This window comes from Ursus arctos, unplaced genomic scaffold (assembly GCF_023065955.2).
Source record: "Ursus arctos isolate Adak ecotype North America unplaced genomic scaffold, UrsArc2.0 scaffold_37, whole genome shotgun sequence".
Taxonomy (NCBI): Eukaryota; Metazoa; Chordata; class Mammalia; order Carnivora; family Ursidae; genus Ursus; species Ursus arctos.
The window spans coordinates 21,098,282-21,111,794 of NW_026623053.1; the positions used below are offsets into that span (position 1 = coordinate 21,098,282).

At 36.4% G+C, this 13,513-nt stretch overlaps 1 protein-coding gene and 1 pseudogene across 4 annotated transcripts in view; both read left to right on the top strand.

Annotated features, from left to right (window-relative positions):
- The window catches only part of LRFN5 (leucine rich repeat and fibronectin type III domain containing 5), a 242,177-nt gene that overhangs the window by 66,454 nt on the left and 162,210 nt on the right, over window positions 1-13,513 (top strand). The gene's annotated exons all lie outside the window — the stretch shown is intronic.
- On the top strand, window positions 11,023-11,862 carry LOC113266040 (60S ribosomal protein L30-like; annotated as a pseudogene).

Below are 13,513 nucleotides of genomic sequence, written 5' to 3' on the forward strand. Positions count from 1 at the left end.
GATTCTGGTGCATGTGGTCCAAGAATGATACTCTTAAAAAAAAAAAAAAAGTTGGGGCGCCTGGGTGGCCCAGTCATTAAGCGTCTGCCTTCGGCCCAGGGTGTGATCCCAGGGTTCTGGGATTGAGCCCTGCATCAGGCTCCTCTGCTGGGAGCCTGCTTCTTCCTTTCCCATGCCCCCTGCTTGTGTTCCCTCTCTTGCTGGCTGTCTCTCTCTGTGTCAAATAAATAAAATCTCAAAAAAAAAAAAAGCAATATTTGTCCATTTGTGAACTACTTAGGATATGAAACTAGAGAAGTTAGGATATTTTGGCCAAGTCTGATCATCCATTACTCTACCTAATTGCAACAAGAAGAATAGCTCTGGCTTCAGTCTTGGATTCATTGCACTTCTGTCTCCTGCATCCTTGTGTGATTTTAAATTACTACTCATTCATTTCTATGAGGTACAAAAGATAGACTTCCATTTCAGATGGCTAGAAGAAATTTTACTTGCAAGTGTATCTCTAGTTCTTCCAATTTATTAAAACTAAAAGAAGGTTTCAGAGATAGAAGATACATTGTAGATAATTTATTCTAATCCCCTGTTTCTAAATGACACAAAATCTAGTCTTTTTAAAGGTTTTCTAAATTAATCATAAGCAAGTTCTTGGTATTGTCACAAGTAGAAGATAAGTTTCTTCAGTCTCAGTAGGAACTCTTCCCACTGAAGCAATATTTTGAAAATTTTATTATTTATGAGAATCATCTAAAGTACCTATCAAAATGAATATTCCTGGGCTCAGCCTCAGAAATCTTGCTATGGGAAGCAGGGAGCATAGGAAACTATCTGTTTAACCATCATCCAGGGAGATTTAGTAGTGGTCCAAGGATCACATTATGTGAAGTACAATATCCTGCTAGAAGGGTTGAAGAGTTAAATAAATAAGATCTGATAACCAGCTTTAATTAGTTCAGAAAAAAGCCATTCAGCTAGGGTCTACAACGGGCCCTAGTCCTTACCATTCAAGAAGCCCGCTGGTTAGAGGTGGTAGTGATTAGGCGAATGAACCGCTTACAGCATATCCTGTGATATGGAGCATAGGGAAAGGAGTGTCAGTAAGGCCATCAGGGAAAATACACAGAAAAAGTGACCCCAATGTGGGGAGTAGAATGTGGCCTGGGGCTCTCAAGCAAGGCGTATAGCTTGGGTAGGGAGGGACCCGTAAACAACAAAAATTTGTGATGAGGGAAAACATGACACACAGAATTATACGGGAAGTAAGTGTGTGCTTAGCACGCATCATAAACATTCAGGGAATACTTGTCATTAATAAGTATTAGTCATTCAAGTGTAATTTCGTATTTAACAGTGGACTAAGATTATAGGAAATGGGAAAGAGAATCCCATGAAAGACATCTGGGAAGGCCTGGGGCAACTGAAGCTTTACATCAAGCACTAAGCAAACACTTAGGGTGGATGATACTGTCTGTAACTCAGTCTTAAGAACTCAGTGATAAATTATTTATGGGAGAGCCAGCAGTTTTCAAGGACCTGGGCCGTGAGCATCTGGGAAGATGAAATTTCAAGGAGATATCATAAAGAGTATCAAGTATTGCAGAAAGGTCAAATGTGAATAAGAGCTGAGGAGTTGCCAGCAGATCTGGCTGTTAGATATTCATGACATTATTCCTAACCACCTCCATCCGAATCATTTAGGAATGCTGATAAATATTCAGATCCCTGCCTTCCAATCTGGGACTACAAAATTAGAATCTCTGAGGTATGTGGCTTAAGGATCTTGATTAAAAAAATATCCAGGCGATTATTTTGCACACTGGAGTTTGAGAGCCAGTGAACTAGAGAAATACATTTCAGTGTGTGGTAGGAGTGCAACCAACTTCACAGTTTAACCAGTATGCAGAGGAGAGGAAGTGGAGAGAAAGCAAGTGTAGACAAGATTTGTTATGAAAGCAAGGCAGGAAATAGGAAGATAATTAGGTAGAGGGAGGATTTTGTTTTTATATTTTGTTTGAACTAACAGGAAACATGGGAGCACTTAAATATGTTATATTCTGATTAGAAAGTTGAGAAGATACTCTTGATCATATGCTTAGTTACCAAATAACTTTTATTTGAGTGCTGAGGCTATCGGTTTGTATTAACTTGTTAATATAGTGATCTAATTTATCTATTTAGGAATCTTCAATATTTGAAGCACATCCCCCAGAAAAACACTTAGAAAAAAGACCTTTGAACTGTAAAACTTACTTTGTTAAAGTCTAGCATATTATTGACATGATATTAACTTGGTACTTTCTGCGAACCATGTACTTTTACAAATAAGTATTATTATTGAAGATGAGTAATATCTCTAAGTAAGAGATGAAGAGGGTGCCTGGGTGGCTCAGTAAGTTAAGCGTCTGCCTTCGGCTCGGGTCATGGTCCCACAGTCTTGGGATTGAGTCCCGCATCGTACTCCCTGTTCAGAGGGGAGTCTGCTTCTCCCTCTGCCCTTCCCCCCTGTTCGTGATTTGTCTCTCTCTCTCTCTGTCTCACTCTGTCTCTCTCAAATAAATAAATAAAATCTTAAAAAAAAAAGAAATGAAGAAACATGATCTCAAAGTGGTTAAGTGGTTTGTTGAACATCACAGAGCTAGGATGTGATGGGAGCAGAATTGTATTTTAAATTGTGCCCTATCATTCATTTCAATAAAAAGCTTTTAGGTGCTCATTGAAAGGTAGTTTAACATATTCTTTCTTTCTTTCTTTCTTTCTTTCTTTCTTTCTTTCTTTCTTTCTTTCTTTCCTCTTTTTCTTTTTTCTTTTTTTTGTTTGTTTGTGTATTTATTTATTTATTTATTTATTTATTTATTTATTTATGTCATCTCTACACCCATCTTGAAGGTCGAACTCACAATCCTGAGATGAAGAGTAGCATACTCTTCTGATGAGCCAGCCAGGTGTCCCTTAACACATCATTCTTAAGCTTTTATCCCATGCTTTATACTTCTTTTCTTATTTTTTTTTTTAAGATTTTATTTATTTGACAGAGAGAAAGACTGGGATCACAGGTAGGCAGAGTGGCAGGCAGAGGGAGCAGGAGAAGCAGGCTCCCTACTGAGCAGGGAGCCAGATGCGGGCCTCTATCCCAGGGCCTTGGAGTCATGACCTGAGCCAAAGACAGACACTTAACCGACTGAGCCACCCAGGTGCCCTCATGCTTCATATTTCTAATACTAGCATAATTTTTGTGCCAGATAATGTTAAACATTTTAACTATCTTCTATGCTAAATACTGAATAATGACCACTATAGCAACCGTAGACATGTAGGGAGAAGTAATTTTAACAGTGAGGTATTCTGGCCCACAATTCACACTTAATACTATGAGTCTTATGGGATAATGGAGCTACAGGAATGAGACCTTACCTCACACAATTGTGGAGGAGTTGGGGAGTAAAATACTGAAAGGAACGTTGGAGAAGTCACTAACCAACAAATCCACAAAGCCAACCACATTGAGCTGCCCAAGTGTGACCAAAAAGGTGAGTTCATAGGGAGAACTCTGTGTAGCTTCCCCTATGAGTTCACAGTTAAGCATCTGTTGTGGGCCTGGATCTGTGTTTGGTCACGAGGTCAATTAGGAAAAAGAGCTGTACATGGAGCAGAGGAGTGGAAACTACATGGAATCCACAGGGCATCTCTGTATCTGTTTGTCACCACAGGTGTTTGCAAAAACACTGTTAGAAAGTTATGACGGTTGCTTCACTTCTGCTTTCTAAATCTTGTGGAAATTCAGGGCACCTGGGAGGTTTAATCAGTTGAGCGACCGGCTCTTGGTTTCTGCTCAGGTCATTATCTTACGGGTCCTGGGATGGAGCCCTGCACTGGGCTCAGCAGGAAGTCTGCTTGAGGATTCTCTTCCTCTGCCCCTCACACCACTTGCATGCTCTTTCCCTCTCTGTCTGAAATGAATAAGTAAGTCTTAAAAAAATAAATACATCTTGTGAAAATTCAACTTTTGTTTAACTCTAACCTGGGCAATTCAAAGAAGGGAATTTAGGGAAATATAGTTCTGAGCTTAACCAAGTTGCCACAGTACAATCACCCGGTAACTTATATTGCCAGCATTCTTCTTTACTTTGCATTTAGGCTTTGTAGCAGTTCCATGTGAGGAGGTTTTGCCTTGATAAGAATATAAGGGAAGCCATGTGAATCAGAAGGTAGTCTACTACTATTGCTCCTATCCTTCCTTCTCTTTCTAGTGTAAAGAGATAGCATTTATTGACTATATGTGATCCACAACAACTGTGGAAATTGGTTACATACAGTTTAATCTAATTTTATCTTCATAGAAGTGTGAGAGGGAAGTTACCTTATCGTTCTCTTCCAACAAATGAGAGAGCTGAGGTTAATGGATGTTAACTATTTTGCCAAAATTATGAGGTCTTTCTATTAAAAAAAAATATTTAGAGTTTGTTAGACTAAGGAGTATAGTCAGAAAAACCAGGATTTCATTAGTAGTTTGAATAATGGTAGGAAGAATGTCCAGTGTTCTGGTAGGTGTTTACACTTCTTCCTTCTTATATGGGACTCACTTTCATCCTTGATGTGACTAGGTCAGAGGCTGACAGAAAGTCTAACCAGAAGGCCACAGCTCTCCAAGGCAAAGAGGATTGGGAGATATAGTGCAGAGCCTCATAGGACAGAAAGAACTATTAGGAGGTAAATTGCTTGCATTGATATTGATAGGGGAAAGCCTCCCAATACTAATCTACTTTGAACACTTTGTGCAGGGATAGAGAGGGAAGAGTAGCTAGAAAGATCTAGCTATCAGAAAAAATAAGAATAAGAAAGGATCAATTGAATGGAGTCTAATTTTCCTTTTGGAAAATATTACTCATCTGTAAAGCAACTGCTCATAGAATCATTCCATTCTTCATTTTCTAGCATAACCTGGCTGCCCATCCTAGTTGTGTATTGGTAGTCTAGTCAGAATCTAGCAGAGAATTTGTTCTTATGTGCTCTGTCAGCTGGGCTGCATGTATACAAAGCAGGACACGGAGCCATGTACTTGGAGTTCAAGAATTTGGGAAGAGTTACTAGTTTCAGGTTGGGGGGGAAAGGTAAATAATACCTGTCCAGTCTAGTTTATACAAGGATTATATTTAAATATTAAGATGAACTTACATAAAAATCAAATACATTATTCTTTGGCAATGAATAAAATATCTCATGGGAGGAATACAACTTGATCAATACACATTAAGCACCAAAAATAGGTTTAGTTTGGATTGGAATTGTTAATGTGTTCACAGTAGCAATCATGATCAAATGTTTTCCGCTTCTTCTTCCGTCTCCTTTTTTCTCACATAGTAGTCCTGAGTGTTATAAACACTGGGAAAATATCCTCATTCATCTCACCTTCCATCATTCCCAGAAACATAACTACAGAATTAAGCTCTTCTTACAAGTGTTTGCAAATCATTTATAGGGGAGACATGGGGAATTAAAATTACAGGAAGATTCTCTCCCACAGGCGGTTGCTAAATTTTATATGAGTGCTGTTATACCTTTAGCTTTTATTTATTTATTTGTTTTTATTGAAGTATTGTTGACACACAATGTTGCATTAGTTTCAGGTATACAACATAGCAATTCGACAAGTTTATACATTATATTATACCTTTAGCTTAATTTTAAAATGGTATCAAAAATAGCTAATAAACTATATTTAAAAATGCAAAACGTATGCTATTTCTCTAACTGTAAAAGGTAACAGCATACCAGAACATTGCTTAAAGCAATTTTCAGTTGTTTGTGCCAACATTTTGTATCTTTTTCCTAGTGGCAATTTTTCTTGGTGGTATTTACTTCTAAGATTAATGAGTTTGACTTTCACTAGCTTGAGAGCTAAGTAAATAAGTTCTTAATTTACTTGGGGTGTCTTACCATTCAAACATTCTAGAATTTCTCTTTAATCCAATGACACTAAAAAAAAACAAAACAAAACACCCACTTAGGAATAATTATGCAGTGTACATTCAATCACAGAAGAACTGTTTTTCTACCTTGAGACAGAATCCAATCAGAAAGAATTTTTAAAAGACTTTCTCCTAACGTGTTGGTATTGATTGAATTGAGATATGGTCCACACAAATCAATACATGAGAAGACAAGTTGGGTGTGATGACAGTAATTCTATCTGCAGGGTAACTGCCGAATGTCTGGGCACCAATGATTTTATTTCAGCTGGCTGGTCAGCACATGATAATTTGTCAGGAGGCCATTTTGCTTTCTTTGGCTTACAAAAATCATACTTATTTTCCTCAAAATATACATTTTGCTTACTATATCAATATTATTATATATGTAATATATATATTATAAGCCATGACTAGAAGGCTTGAAAATGCACATTCTTAAATTTGACTTCCTTTTCTGACTTTTTCGAGAATGGCTGGTCTCAGAATCATCAGGTTGTCTGGTTTCCAGTATTGTTTTATGCAGGAAGGTGCGTGTGGTATAAGACAGTGATATGCTACGGCTGATACTGAAATGTTCTCTCATAGGGGTGTTTGTGCGTAGCAAGCTAAAGAAAACTAAGGGAAGTTGAACAGCAAATTACATTAGGAATATCTATTAGGGGCTAACAAAGGTAAGAGGTACCATCAGGAAAACCATGTAGTTGGGTGGGACGTAGAAGTCTCTAATCTATCCTCCATCCAGTGCAGGAAACCCACCTGGGCATTTTCTCCCACCACTTACTCATTTCTTGGTTTGGCAGTGTTAATTATCAGTCAGTGAAACACATTTTACATGGGTAAGAGATGATAAACATCAGACTACAGGAAAAGCGTGACGCAAGGAAGATGTATTTAGGATTTTCAGTCCATGGGCAACTAAACTGTCGTATGATCCTGCTTAGTTTCTTACTTCTTTTAGCTCTGAGATTTTTTAGTGTAAACTTGCAATTTCTATTTTTATAAACCAAGAATGAGATGAAGCTGAAGCTCCCTTCATACACGAGAACATCAGTTTTTTAAAAAATTCCCACTGGAGTTTTAAGTCTAGAACTAATACCTACTATTCACTTAAATTCCAAAATACATTTCTTTTTTGATATATATGCCCGTTTCTAGTTAGAAATGTAAATCCAGTTATAATACTATGTTAAATTTATTTTTACTTCTCTCATATTCCATTGTGACTGAATATTTCCTAAAATTGAAGTTACCAGCTTCATTATCAAGGCATATTTTGTGTCAGTATTAAATATGTCTGGTTGTATGTTAGTTCATGGATATTTTCTTGTAATCAAGAAGATTTTTTTCAGATACTATTTCTCCAAATTTAATCAGCTTTCTGTTTTGCTCGCATAAGGAAAACCCATATTACTAACAGTGATTGAAAGGTGGTGAGAAGTCACAGAAGGTTCATATTCCAGAGCTTTTATTATTTTATCTGGATGTTTCTGGATGCCTTCGAGAGAAAATTGACCAGGGACATATTTAATCTGTGCTGCTTCTCTTTCTCATTTGTTGAAGCCTTGAGTAGTAATCGCAGTTTCAAGACATTGATGTTCATTTAGAAGAGTTTTACATTTTTAAAAATCTCAAAATCCTCAGTGTAGAGGGAGATATTAGTCTTATCCCCATTTTTCAGAAATGGAAACTGATGTGTGGAGAGATATTTAAAGTATTCTGTGCTGGGCCACACTAATCAACAAAGATGATCTATTTTAGTAGTTAGTTTTCTTAATGAATATTTCAAATTATTCTCACTACTGCTGAATGGAAAAATGATCATGCAATAGATATTGAATTTTATCCTCCTGTAGTTTCTCAAGGCTCTTTTTAAGTAGGGAGCATGCATGTTTGTGAGGGAAAAATGCAGTCTAAGGGAATTAATTTTCAACTGATGAAAGTTTTATTTTTATAGTTGAATTTCATTCTCTTAAAGTTTCAGTTTTGTGTCTTAGCAGTTGCTTCGCTGAGGAAAACAAAAAAGCTGGGAAAAATTCTAGCTCCTGTTAATACCTTTCCATGGGGTAGGAGTTTCTTTGGAAGGGTTCATCAGCCATTACTCCTGGAGTTTGTGAGTAGTAAGGATCGAGGGAAACAAAACATGGTAGAGTGTTAGTTTAGACAAGAATGATGGCTTCAATATGCAATATAGGCTGTCACTCCTTGCTTTGTTTTCTTCTGACTCTACATTCCTAAATTTCATGGCTGTTTATACATACTGTCCACATTAGGACTGGAATCAGTTCATTCTAAAATTTGATATAATTTATTTAGCAAGGGGGATAGCTGGTAAAGTTGTTATCCTGTAGCAATGCTGTTTATTATGATAGTTGTAGTCATTTGTACTATTTAACTCTTGAAATGTGGCTAGTGTGATGGAGGAACTGAATTTTCTATTCTGTTTAATTTTAGTTAATTTAAATTTAAATAGCCCCATGTGTCTAGTGACCAACACACTGGACAGTGATGTGTGTGATTCTAGAGCTCAGAAGTGGCTGCTGGATGCCCCTGCCCCTGTTTCTTTCCTGAATAGATGGAGTGCCGGTTCTTTCTTAGAGCTCATGGACCCCTACCTCATTTACAAATTTGAGTATTCTTTTTTCCCTTATGTGGGCCCAGCTGGAAGAGCTAGATCTCTATCTATAAAAGTCTTTGGTTAGTCAACCTCTCCTAGTCATCCTCTAGCTTTGGACCACTGGTAGCCTGTTTTGCTTTCTCTGGGTCTTTTTAAATTGGGACTGGATCCTGTTCTTTCCAATTCTGACGTATACTGAAAACTACTGAGCATGACTTCCTGAACATACAAGTTCCTTTCTGTAGTGTGCGGTAGACATCTTGGCTGTGCTCATTAAGGCTCTATAGATAGTTTCCGCAGCTATCCTAGATCCCTGCATGCCAGATCTGGTGGTGAAGCTGTCATTTTTCATTTGGTTTCTGCGTAGCTGGATCGTTGCCGGCTGTAGAACCTTGAGCAAGTTATTTCATCCTTTTGCTCTAGCTTCCTTACTTATAAAATGGAGGTAATACTTGTACCTAGCCCATTTGGTTACGTGAGGTGTAAATGAGTTAATATGAGAGGGGCTTTGAATGGTGCTTGGATATAATGATTGCTATATAAGTCACCATTAGTAACAGCGCTTCAGTAGTTTACATCGGATGCTGTGATTAAAACTATTTTCATTTAGTGCTTCATTTTTATTATAGGTCAAAATATTACAAAAACAGATTCTTTTTAAATTTTTTTTTTTGTAATTTATATTGAAAATTTTGTAGGGGAGGCTTAAGAAAGAGACCATATTACCTATTCAACTTCAAGATCTTGAAATTTGCGTTCAACACTCAATTTTCATCCGGAGTTCTAATCTGTGACCTTGGGCCATTAAATGTATGTGTGTTTTCTTTTTCTTTCCTATCTCCCATTACTGCCTAACTTAATAGCAACTAGAGATTCTTAGACGGTAGTGTTAAAAATGTCAGTTATTAATTTGCATATGCCCATTTGGTTTTTACCACTACCCCAAAAAGCTTCAGAATTTTTCTATGCAGAATACTGCCCCCAAGCCCAACACAGCTTTTCAAATAACTTGTAAGAGAATGATTTTTTTTTAAACATTTAATAATTTTTTTTAGGGTTGGGGGAGAGAGCATGAGCAGGAGGGGCAGAGGGAGAGGGAGAGAGAATCTCAAACAGACTCTGCACTGAGTGCGGAGCCTGACACGAGGCTCCATCTCATGACCCTGAGATTGCAACCTGAGCTGAAACCAAGAGTTGGACGCTTAACCAATTGCACCACCTAGGTGCCCAAGAATGATTTTTTTTCATATAACTATATTTATTTACTAGAATTAGTGTCTCTTAGGTTTGAAATAATGTTTTTTTTATAATTGGCATCTTTATACCAGATACCAAGCAGAGTTCATATGAAAATCTGATTTCCTGAAGAATAACCAAGCCAAAGATATTGTGTACTTATCTTCTTCATTACCACTGACTTTATCTGTTGACTTTAACTCTGGCTTCTATTCTTCTAAACATTCAATTTATATATAAATATATATGTTTATATGCATGTATATGTTGGTAATTGCTTATTTTTTTCAAGCACTTGTGCCCTGTAAAAGAGAAGAAAAAAGTGGAAAATCAAGATGAATAATCTTGGCAGCTATGTAGTAGAGATATGTAATTTTGTTTACTGAGACAAATGACTACTTTGTACGTAGTGTTGTGAGCTAAAAACAAGACAAAAAACCATATTCTAAGATGAATAGATAAAACATTTATATGTAAAATATAAACTCTTAATAATATAAGAAGAAAACCTGAGAAAATGTATAATCTTATGATAGAGCGGTGCCTCATAGCCATAACTCCTAATCTAGAAACCATGGCAGGAAAAACAGTACATTACAAAAATCAGTTACATTAGAATAAAATCTGTATTACAAAGATACAAAAATCAAATACAAAGACAGGGAAAACTATTTGCAATTTATAGCATAGAAATGTGGTATCTAGAAATCAAGAATAAGACAAAAATGAAACCTGAACACCAAAGGGCAGACATTTAATAAAATGACAAAATGGTTCTTACACATAGGGAATGATGTCCTAATCCTAATTAATTCAAGTTAATCTCTTGAATTGGTTAATATCTGTAAACTTCTTATACCCACACTACTGGTGTAATTGCTAGTAACAAAATAACACGTGCTGCTTGTGAGAGTAGAAATGGTACATTTCACATGTTGGACAATTTTACAAGATCTATAAATATTAAAACTCTATGTACCTTTTAACCCAGGCATTTCTTTTCCCAAGAATTTATTACTGGTTGTATGGTTACATATTCATGAAATAAAATTTGTATAAAATTTTATACTGTTGGGCGCCTGGCTGGCTCATTTGGTAGAGTATGCAACTCTTTTTTTTTTTTATAAGATTTTATTTATTCATTTGACAGAGAGAGAGAGACAGCCAGCGAGAGAGGGGAACACAAGCAGGGGGAGTGGGAGAGGAAGAAGCAGGCTCCCAGCAGAGGAGCCCGACACGGGGCTCGATCCCAAGGATCCTGGGATCATGCCTGGGGACGAAGGCAGATGCTTAATGACTAAGCCACCCAGGCGCCCCAAAGAGTGTGCAACTCTTGATCAAGTCATGAATTCGAGCCCTACGTGGGGGTAGAGTTTACTTAAAACACACACACACACACACACACACACGAAAAAGCATTAAAAAATTATACTGTAGCATTATTATAATAGCAGGAACAACTTAAGCTTTCATGGTGTTTGATGGTTAAATGATTAAGGTATGTCCATACAATGGAAAGCTCTCAAACTCTAATAATTAAACAAAAACAAAATGAATAAGGAAATTTTCTATACAGAGATATGAAAGACAAGCTATACTGGCAGAGAATCAAGGCATTGTGGGAGCTCTTTCCTTTCTCTCTCCTGGCCATTTTGGTGGCTACTCTTGGTTGGGGACATCCCGTACCTAAGGCAGGAAGATGGTGGCTGCAAAGAAGATGAAAAAGTCACTGGAATCGATCAACTCTAGGCTCCAACTCGATATGAAAAATAGAAAGTACATGCCGGGGTACAAGGAGACTCTGCAAATGATCAGACATGGCAAGGGAAACTGGTCATCCTCATCAACAATTGCCCAGCCTTGTGGAAATCTGACATGGAATACTACACCATGTTGGCCGAAACTGGTGTCACTACAGTGGCAATAATATTGAATTGGGCGCAGCATGTGGGGAATACTACAGAGCATGCACACTGCCTGTCATTGATCCAGGTGATAATGAGATCATTAGAAGCCATGTCAGAACAGACTGGTGAAAAGTAAATCATGAAAAATTTTTCTTTAATAAAACTAGCCAGAGCTTCTTTCACAGGAAAAAATAAAAATAAAAAAAAAAGAAGAGGAAGAACTTGCTCTATGGTATGTGAAGTAAAGAGCATAAAGCTAAAATACAGTTCAATAAAAATATGTATTTCTGTACTCATATATATATATATATATATATATATATATATATATATAAACCTCTGGGAGAATGGGTATTATCGGAGGTGTCATGTGGGAACTGGATGTATGAACACAGGGATTAGAAGGAAACTTTTTACTGTATAATTTTGTGTATGTTTTTGATTTATGAATAGCATAGATGCATTACTTATTCAAAAATACATATAAATTGAATAAAAAATGTTAATTAGGGGAAGTATCCCTTTGAGAAACTCAAAATAAATTATATTTCTATAACTTATGTTTCAAGCCATCTGTAACAATATTAATTTCATTCATTATTTTGGCACAGTGGATCTTTGGGCCTCTGAAGTTCATTGTTTTAAATTTCATCTTTGGTTATATTTTGTTAAGTTATAAAGTCCTAATTCCTCACTGGAATAGTCCTGAAATTTGAATCACTTTTATTTCAGCCGATGGCAAAATAAGACCCAGAAAGATTACATTTGCATGATGTCAGAAAGCATGGTAGAGAAATGGACTAAATTTTCTATTTTCTAACTTCTAGCCAGTATTCCTTCAATGATGATGAATTCTATTATATTGCACTATCATTTCTGATATGTTCTATTTTAGTTTTAAAAGCTTCTATTTTATTATTTTGTAAAAACCTTGAACTGCCTCTGCAAGGACAAAATGTTAGCAAAATGGAACACGAGAATTTTGAACTAAAAATATTAATATCTATTTTTCTTTTAATTTATTATTAGTCTGTAAAGGTCATCCTTTGCTACAAAGGGAATTCATTTTCTAATATGAGAATACTTTGAAAATATGTCTAGAATATTTGACAAAGTTATTTAAAGATTTTTCTATTATCAAGAAAATTTGTAATTTAAAAAGAAATCAAGTTCTTAATACGATAATAGCTTAAGATGAGAATTTGGACTTTCTTTCCTGAAGTCTAAAAATTATCTTAATGGGAAACTAATAATTATTTTATCCTAAAAATGAAGGACAACTAAGTAGCATTTTCCTCTTTAAAGTGTTTTCCCCCCACTTCTAACATCTTGCTTGCTGCTCTTACATCTTAGATACCAGACGCTTTACCTCATCATCTGTATTTGTTCATCCTCGCCTCTCTTGAGGCCATTAATCCATGTTTCTTTCACTCCAATACCTCTTTCAACAATCTACCTCTCTTCAAACAAGATTGTTAAATAAATCTTTCTAAAGCATCACCTTATTGTACCACTTCCAAGCCCAAAAAGCTCCAATATTTCACAATATGTTCAAGAGAGATAAAATACCTCCGAGTCAAATCTTGATTCAGAATCTATTTATTCAGCACCTGGCCACGCTGCAAGGTCTACAGAAACTTATTTCCTCTCTTCTTAATACTAGTCTTTCTGGAAGCCAGAGGTTTAATTCATTTTCAAGTTCTAACTTTAGTGGGTAAGCAAGGGCAAGTACTCTTTCTCCAGATGCTGCAGTTTCCTTATTTGTGAAACTGGGATGATAACGTATA